Source organism: Dama dama, chromosome 20 (assembly GCF_033118175.1).
Source record: "Dama dama isolate Ldn47 chromosome 20, ASM3311817v1, whole genome shotgun sequence".
Lineage (NCBI taxonomy): Eukaryota > Metazoa > Chordata > Mammalia > Artiodactyla > Cervidae > Dama > Dama dama.
Genome location: NC_083700.1, coordinates 2,092,676 through 2,102,017, shown reverse-complemented (window position 1 = coordinate 2,102,017; position 9,342 = coordinate 2,092,676).

The following is a 9,342-nucleotide window of genomic DNA, read 5'->3' as shown; positions in this document are numbered from 1 at the left end:
AGTTTTCTCAGGAGACAGATAATGTGGTATGGTACTCCCGTCTCTTTAAGAGTTTCCCACAGTTTGTTGTGACCTACATAATTAAAGGCTTCGCATAGTTAATAAAACAGAAGTAAAATTTTTTTCCTGGAACTCCCTTGCTTTCTCCATGATCCAACAAATATTGGTAATTTGATCTCTGGTTCCTCTGCCTCTTCAAAACCCAGCTTGTACATCTGGAAGTTCTTTGTTCACATACTGCTGAAGCCTAGCCTGAAGGATTTTGAGCATAACCTTGCTAGCATGTGAAGTGAATGCAAATTGTATGGTAGTTTGAACATTCACTGGCATTGTCCTTCTTTGGGATTGGAATGAAAACTGATTTTTCCAATCCTGTGGCCACTGCTAAGTTTTCCAAATTTCCTGGCGTATTGAGTGCAGCACTTTAATAGCATCATCTTTCAGGATTTTAAATAGTTCAGTTGGAATTCCATCACCTCTACTAGCTTTGTTCATTGTAATGCACCCTGAGGCCCACTTGACTCCACACTCCGGGATGAGTGACTCCACCCTCTAGGTGAGTGATCAGACCACCGTGGTTATTCAGATCATTAAGACCTTTCTTGCGTAGTTCTCTGTGTATTCTTGCCTCCTCTTCTTAATCTCTTCTGCTTCTGTTAGGTCTTTACCATTTCTGTCCTTTATTGTGTCCATCCTTGCATGAAATATCCCACTGATATCTCCAATTTATGAAGAGATCTCTAGTTTTTCCCATTCAATTGTTTTCCTCTATTTCTCTGCACTGCTCACTTAGGAAGGCCTTTGTGTCGCGCCTCGCTCTTCTCTGGAACTCTGCTTTCAGAGTTCCAGTTCTGCTTTCCCTTTCTCCTTTGTGTTTGGCTTCTCTTCTTTCCTCAGCCATTTATTAAGTCTCCTCAGATAAGCACTCTGTCTTCTTCCATCTCTTTCTCTTGAGCTGGTTTTGGTTACTGCCTCCTGTATAATGTTACAAACTTCTGTCCATAATTGTCCAGGCACTCTGTCTACCAGATACAACCCCTTAATCTATTCTTCACCTCCACTGTGTAATCATAAGGGATCTGATTTAGGTTCTACCTGAATGACCGAGTGGTTTTCCCTAATTTCTTCAATTTAAGCTTTATTATTATTATTTTTTTTAATTAAACTAAGGGGGCTTCTCTGGTGACTTAGACTGCAAAGAATCCCCCTGCAGTGCAGGAGACCTAGGTTTGATACCTGGGTCAGGAAGATTCCCTGGAGTAAGGAAGGGTTACCCACTCCAGTATTTTTGCCTGGAGAATTCCTGGTGGGCTACAGTCCAAGGGGTCACAGAGAGTCAGTCACGACTGAATGATTAACAGTTTCAATAAGGAGCTCGTGATCTGAGCCACCATCAGTTCGGGTCTCGTTTCTACTGACTGCATCAGTTCAGTCGCTTAGTCGATTGATCGGATTGGTTAGTTTTCTGTGATTGTGGTTTTTGTTCTGTCTGCCCTCTGAAGGATAAGGATAAGAGGCTTGTAGAAGCTTCCTGATGGGAGAGGCTGACTGTGGGGAAGACTGGGTCTTGTTCTGATGGGCAGGGCCATACTGAGTTATCTTTAATCCAATTTTCTGTTGATGGGCAGGGCTGTATTACCTCCCTGCTGTTTGACGTGAAACCAAACTTTGGTGGAGGTGATGAAGATAACGGCACCTGACTATACAGAGCTTCCCTAACTTTGGCTGCAAAGAACATACTCACTCTGATTGCAGTATTGACCATCTAGTGATGTCCATGTGTAGAGTCCTGAAAAAGGTGTTTGCTATGACCAGTGTGTTTTCTTGACAAAACTCTGTCAGCCTTTCCCTGCTTCATGTTGTACTCCAAGGCCAAACTTGCCTGTTAATCTGGGTATCTCTTGACTTCCTACTTTTGCGTTTCAGTCTCATATGATGAAAATGATGTCTTTTTGGTGTTAGTTCTTGACTGTGTTGTAGTTTTTCATAGAACCAGTCAACTTCAGTTTCTTTGACTCTGTGATTGGCACATAAACTTGGATTACTGTGATAGTGAATGCTTTGCCTTGGAAAGATACCTGAGATTATTCTTCTGTTTTTGAGATTGCAGCCAAGTACTACATTTTGGTGGAGATGGAAATGGCAACCCACTTCAATATTCTTGCCTTGAAAATCCCATGGACAGTGGAACCTGGTGGGCTATGGTTCATGGGATTACAAAAGAGTTGGACACAGCTTAAGAACTAAGCAACAACTGCATTTTAGACTCTTTTGTTGACTCTGAGGGCTATTCCATTTCTTCTAAGGGATTCCTGCTTACAGTGGTAGATATAATAGTCATCTGAATTAAATTCGCCCACTCCCGTCCATTTTAGCTCACTGATTCCTAAGATGTCAATGTTCACTCTTGCCATCTCCTGTTTGACCATGTCCAATTTACCTTGATTCATGGACCTAACATTTCAGGTTCCTATGCCATATTGTTCTTTACAGCACTGGACTTTACTTTCACCACTAGACACATCCACAACTGAGTGTCATTCCTGCTTTGATCCAGTCTTGTCATTCTTACTGGAGCTGTTGGTCATTGCTCTCTGCTCTTTCCCAGTAGCATATTGGATATCTTCCAACCTGGACAGTTCATCTTATGGTGTCATATCTTTTTGCTTTTTCATACTGTCCCTGGAGGTCTCCAGAGAAGAATATTGGAGTGGGTTGCCATTTCCTTCTCCAGTGGACCATATTTTGTCAGAACTCTTCTCATGACCCATCTGTTTTGGCTGGCCCTGCACAGCAAGGTCATAGCTTCACTGAGTTTTGCAAGTTTCTTCACCATGACAAAGTTGTGATCTATGAAGGGGACCTTATATACAAACCTGTATTGTGTGCTTAGTCACTCAGTTGTGTCTGACTGACGCAACCCCATGGACTGTAGCCTGCCAGGCTCCCCTGTCCATGGGGATTCTCTAGGCAAGAACACTGGAGTGGGTTGCCACGCCCTTCTCCAGGGGATCTTCCCAACCCAGAGATTGAACCCCGGTCTCCTGCACTGCAGGTGGATTCTTTACTGCCTGAGGCACCAGGGACATTTTTATTTGTATCTCATTTATATTTATTGTGTTTTGTATCTTTAGGTGTACATGTATATACTGTAAATATACATATATGTACATACATTAGCTTTCTTTGTTTTATAGTAAGCCAAACATACTATTAACATGTTCCCATTGTTCAGAGAAATTCATCACTTTGTAGGTTTGTCTGTCCAGAGACTTTTTTTTTAATAACCCAAAGAGAAACATACTATCAGAATGGTTAAAAACTTGAGGTTTGTGGTCAGGCAACTCTGATTTTAAAGCTGACTCTGCTCCTTACTAAAAGCCTCAATTTTCCTGTCAGTAATAAAATGGAGATAGTAATACCTGTCTATTGAATTGTTGAGAAGACAATGAAATATTCATGTGAAGTGTCTAGCACAGGGCCTGGCATCTCAGTCATTATTAACACTGTTATTGTAACATGTATGTTTCTTTTCTTTTAGGTGAATTGTTCTATTATTTTGTGATTTATTTTCCATTTGTCTCATTTGTCCTTTTTTCCTGGCTTTTTCTTTTTTCCTCACTTTTCTGACTTTTTTACCACATAAGCAAAATTTTAAAAATATAACATTTTATCTCTTCTATTACATTTTCACTAAATAGCTTTGCATTATGCATTGGAGAAGGAAATGGCAACCCACTCCAGTGTTCTTGCCTGGAGAATCCCAGGGACGGCGGAGCCTGGTGGGCTGCCGTCTATGGGGTCACACAGAGTCGGACACGACTGAAGTGACTTAGGAGGATTGTTTTAATAATTATAGTTGAGGTTACAATATACATTCTTGGCTTGCTACAGTCTACCTTAAGTTGGTCTATTTCACTTTCCAAATAATGCAAGTGTTGAAGCCATTTATTTCCCTCTCTCATTTTGTGTTACTGTTGTCATATATCTTACTTCTACCTGTGTTATAAATACCATAAGATAGCCATGTGTCTCTGAATCCCAGGATGATGAAGATTATGGTTTGAAAATCATTGCTTCATATATCTCCATTCTAATAATAATAATTTGTCAAGTTGTTAAGATTATTAAAATAAAATTATTTCAATTGGTTTGGAAAATTAAGTCTAACTTTGCCTTCTTGAGAACCTTGTAATCATTCAAGTTTTAAACCTGTAAACTCCATCATTCCTGGTTTCAGGACCAAAACTCACCAAGGAGTGAGGTTTATTATTAGCCTCATTCAGATGCCAGCTGATGTGTTCTAGTCTTAATCTTGCTTATATAGACCTAAGAACTGATGCACTTTGTTGTGTGCCTTTGGAATCTATAAACTATAGAATTTGCATTTATTTACTCTTGTCTCTCTTCCCTCAAATTAACCTCTCTCCTCAGGTGGTTCTAGCCATAAAGACCAGGTATCTGCCTCAGTTTACTGACTAGCACATTACTCATCTACTGTTAGGAATGAACACTGTGTTTGACTTCAACCTACCTAGTCAGAGACTTAATATCTTGCTTAAATTTTGTCAGATGGCATCTCTGGGGAAAATTACTTTTAGCTCTATAACCCAACTAGTGGCTGTGATTCTTTTTTTTTTTTTTTTTTAATCTTTTGTGTTCTATATTTACTAGCAAACTAACTGCAAAGTACAAAAATAGCAAATAGTATTATATAGGGCTTTTTTTTTTTTTGCTTTTATTTAACTTGCAAATAAATTGGATTCTTTTAAAAATAAACAGGTTGATACTTATGACGTTCTTATGACAGTGCTCTCACCAGTCTGACTTTGAATCTCACTTGACACTAGAATTCAATTCTTTGAAAAGATAATCCTCCAGTTGGGGCAATTTTTTTTTGTACCCTTTGTCCTGGTCAGTTTTAACTTCTCTTTTTTATCTTCACTAGACCACATAGCTGAAGTTTTAGCACTTTTCAAACCAGAGCCTTAGAAGTGAAGACTAAACCGAACATTATGTGGATATGTGGACTAGTAGTTCTCAAAGTCTAGTCGCCTTGACCCTTGCAGGTCCCTGAGACTCTATGAAAGTCTATGGGGAGAAACTTCATAATTATATCACATTTATTTGTCTTTTTCACTGTACTGACATTTGCACTGTTGGGACAACAGCAATGATGAGTATAAGGAGAATCTCAGGAAAAAATCAAAGTAGTGGCACCAAACCGTACCTGCAGTCATTGCATTCTCCCTTGCCACACGTTTGCAGTTAAAAACGAGGCCAGTTTCACCTAACAACATCCCCGATGAATTATGAATTTTATTAAACCTCAGCCCTTGAGTGTTTGTAACATTCCATGTAATAGAAAGGGAAATGCTTAAAGCATTTCTGATGCATTAAAATATGATGATTGTCTCTGGGGAAGTAGAAGATCCAATTGCTTAAGTTGTGAGCTGAACAGTTGACTTTTCCCATGAACCATCATTTTTTTTTTTTAAATGTAAATCCATGGCTGATTCTTGTCAGTGTATGACAAAACCCACTACAATATTGTAAAGTAATTAGCCTCCAACTAATAAAAATAAATGAAAAAAAGAAAAAGAAGCATAATTTTTATTTGAAAGAATAATTGAGATTTAAACTATGGTTGTTTTGACTTGGGTATTTGGCAGACATTTTCTAAAAAAAAAAAAAAAAGGATGAAGCAAGCTCATCTCTTAAAGAAAGCAACTGACAGCATTTGCTGTCAATAAAATTAGAGCATTCAAGCAAAGATACAAAAATTGGAAAATTTGTATTTGCAACTATAAGCTTAAGAGATTCCTAATACTTAAAGTCTTTTCTGATGAGAAATGTGATTCTTTGATATTGTATAATAATATAATGTTGACATTTGGAAAATCTGCACAATTCAGGAAACCAAAATTTTTGAAATAACCAATGTATGATGCTACAAGATCATGAATGATTAAAAGATGTGTCCAGAGTGCAAGATAGACCAAAAAATTTTAATGTAATAAGACTACATACAGTTTACTGAGGTAGTTTCAGATATTACACTGCAGATAATCTATAAGAAGCTACCACCTGTAGAATTTTGCTTTGATATCTAGGAGGAATAGCTTCAATTATCTGGAAAGCCTAGTAAAATATGCTTTCTTTTCCCAACTATATCTGAATTAAGCTGTATTTCCTTCATAAACTACAGTGAAAATAACACATTAGAACAGATTGAATACAGAAACAGATATTAGAATCCAGCTGCCTTCTGTCAAGACAGACATTGAAAAACTTTGCAAAGTGAAAAATTAATGCTGCTCTTTACACTAAAATTTCTTTCTTCTGAAAAAGATAGTTATTTTTCATTAAATATGTCTGTGTTAACAGGTGTTGTGTTTACTATTGTCATTCTCAAATAAACAGGTAGATATTTCTTAAATATCTTAGTTTCAATTTCTAATGAGGTAAATATCAATAGGTGTAACACAGAAAGAACTCTTTTGGAGTCTTTAGTGGTTTTAAGGACATAAAGCGTGCTGAAAATCACTAACATTCTTAGAAGGAGAGTAGAAATACTGTCTTTTACTAGATAGCTAATAGTTCAGATTTTCACATCATTCTAGATTATATACACAACTTATATTTTCCTTATGTAAAAAATGGCTAAAGAATAATATGTTTTGTAAAAGTATTGCTCATTAGAGATAGCCTGTTAAGAATATGTTTAAATATTAATAGCAAATAGCTACACAACAAGACAACTCCAGGATAGAAAAAAAAACTTATCTCCTAAATTTAAAAAAGTCAAATAGACATAGAACACTCATTACCAGATTCAAAGGGCAGAAACTTGGACTGAAATGATTATAAAGAAGGAAATCCTACAATGGAATGTCTTTAGTATATAAACAAACCTAAAATAAATCTCAGATTAATAAGAATACTTTCACTGATCACAACTGTTGCAGAAATTGAGAATGAATTAAATAGTTTCTCACTGTAAATATTCATCCTGTAGGGTATTGCAATCAGTTTGAATTTGTCAAACTGTTCACAACTGAAGTTTAAAACTCTGGATTTCAAGTTATAAACTTATTAAAGTGAGTATCAGCTATAAATGGAGCTTAAAGGGCCCATTTCCCAGAGGTCCAGATGCATTTGTCATCCTTTCTGGTCATTAAGTAGTAAGTAGAGATGTCAGGAAGCTTTTGTTCCTTCTTCAGTACTGTGAAACCATAAAATCTTAACACATTTATGATACAACATTTAACATCTATACTTCAGAAGACAAGACAGTCTTCATTATATGTGGATGACATTAAGCAAGGTAGTAGGATACAGGGTTAAGATATAGAAATATGTTACATTTTTTTACACTAACCATGAAATATCAGAAAGGGAAAGTAAAAAAAAAAAAATCCCTTTGAAAATTACATCCAAAAGAAAGGAACTACTTAGGAATAAACCTAACCAAGGAGTTGAAAGACTTGAGAACTATGAAACACTGATAAAGGAAACTGAATATGATTCAAAGAAATGGAAAGATATCCCATGCTCTTGAATCGATCAATTAATATCATTAAATGGCTATACTACCCAAAGCAATCTATAGATTTAATTTGATCTTTATCAAATTACCCATGAGTTTCACAGAACTTGAATGGAACCACAAAAGATCCACAATTACCAAAGCGAACATGAGGAAAAAGAATAAGCCTGGAGGCATAATCCTCCCAGACTTCAGCCAATACTACAAAGCTGCAGTAATCCAAATACTGGCTTTGGGACAGAAACAGACACATAGATCAAAGGAACAGAATAGAGAGCCAAGAAATAAACCCACACAACTTTAGTCAATTAATCTTCAGTAAAGAAGGCAAGGACACAAAATAAGAAAGACAGTCTCTTTAGCAAGTGGTGTTGGAAAAATTGAACACCTGCATGGAAATCAATGAAGTTAGAACCCTCCCTCATGCCATACACAAAACTCAAAATCAATTAAAGACTTCAATATGATATGATACCATATTCCTAGAAGAGAACATAGGCGAAACGTTCTCTGACATAAATTGCACAGATGATTCCATAAGTCAGTCTCCCAAGACAACAGAAATAAAAGAAAAAATAAACAAATGAGGCCTAATCAAACTTATAAGCTTTTGCAAAGCAAAGGAAACCAGAAATAAAATGAAAGACAACCCACAGAGTGGGAAAAATATTTGCAAACAATACTACTGACAAGGGATTAATCTCCAAAATATACAAACAGCTCATAAACTCAATAATAAAAAAGCAAACAACCTAATAAAAAATGGGCAGAAGATCTAAAGAGACATTTGTCCAGAGAAGACATACAGATGGTCAATAGGCACATGAAAAGATGCTCAACATCAATAATTATTAAAGAATTGCAAGTGGAAACTACAATGAGGTATCACCGCAGACCAGTCAGAACAGGCATCCTCAAAAAGTCTACAAATAATAAATATTGGGGAGAATATGGAGAGAAGGGAGCCCTCCTACATTCTTAGTAACAATGTAAATTAGTGTAGCCTCTATGGAAAAGAGCATGGAGTTCCTTAAAAAACTAAATATAGAACTACCATATGACCCAGCAATCCCACTCCTGGGCATATATTTGGAGAAATCTATAATTCAAAAAGACACACACACACCCAATGTTCACTGAAACATTGTTTACAATAGCCAAGACATGGAACCTACCTAAATGTTCACTGACAGATGAATGGATAAAGAAAATGTGGTACATATTACACAATGGAATATTACTCAGCCATTAAAAGGATGAATTAACTCCATTTGCTGAAATATAGAAGGACCTAGAGACTGTCATATTGAGTGAAATAAATCAGAGAAAGACAAATATCATATGGTATAACATATGCAAAATCTTAAAAAAATGATACAAATGAACTTATTTACAAAATTGTTGCAGTTCAGTTGCTCAGTCATGTCTGACTCTTTGTGACACCATGGATTGCAGCTTCCTTGTCCTTCAGTATCTCCCAGAGTTTGCTCAAATGCGTGTTCACTGATGATGATGCTATCTAACCATCTCATCCCCTGCTCCCGCTTTTCCTTCAGCCTTCAATCTTTTCCAGCATCAGGAACTTTTCCAATGAGTCAACTTTTCGCATCAGATGGCGAAAGTATTGGAGTTTCAGCTTCAGTATCGGTCCTTCCAATGAATATTCAGGATTGATATTCTTTAGGATTGACTGGTTTGATCTTGGGGCCCAAGGGACTCTCAAGAGTCTTCTCCAAACTCACAGTTAAAGAGCATCAGTTCTTCAATGCTTAGCCTTCTTTATGGTCCAACTC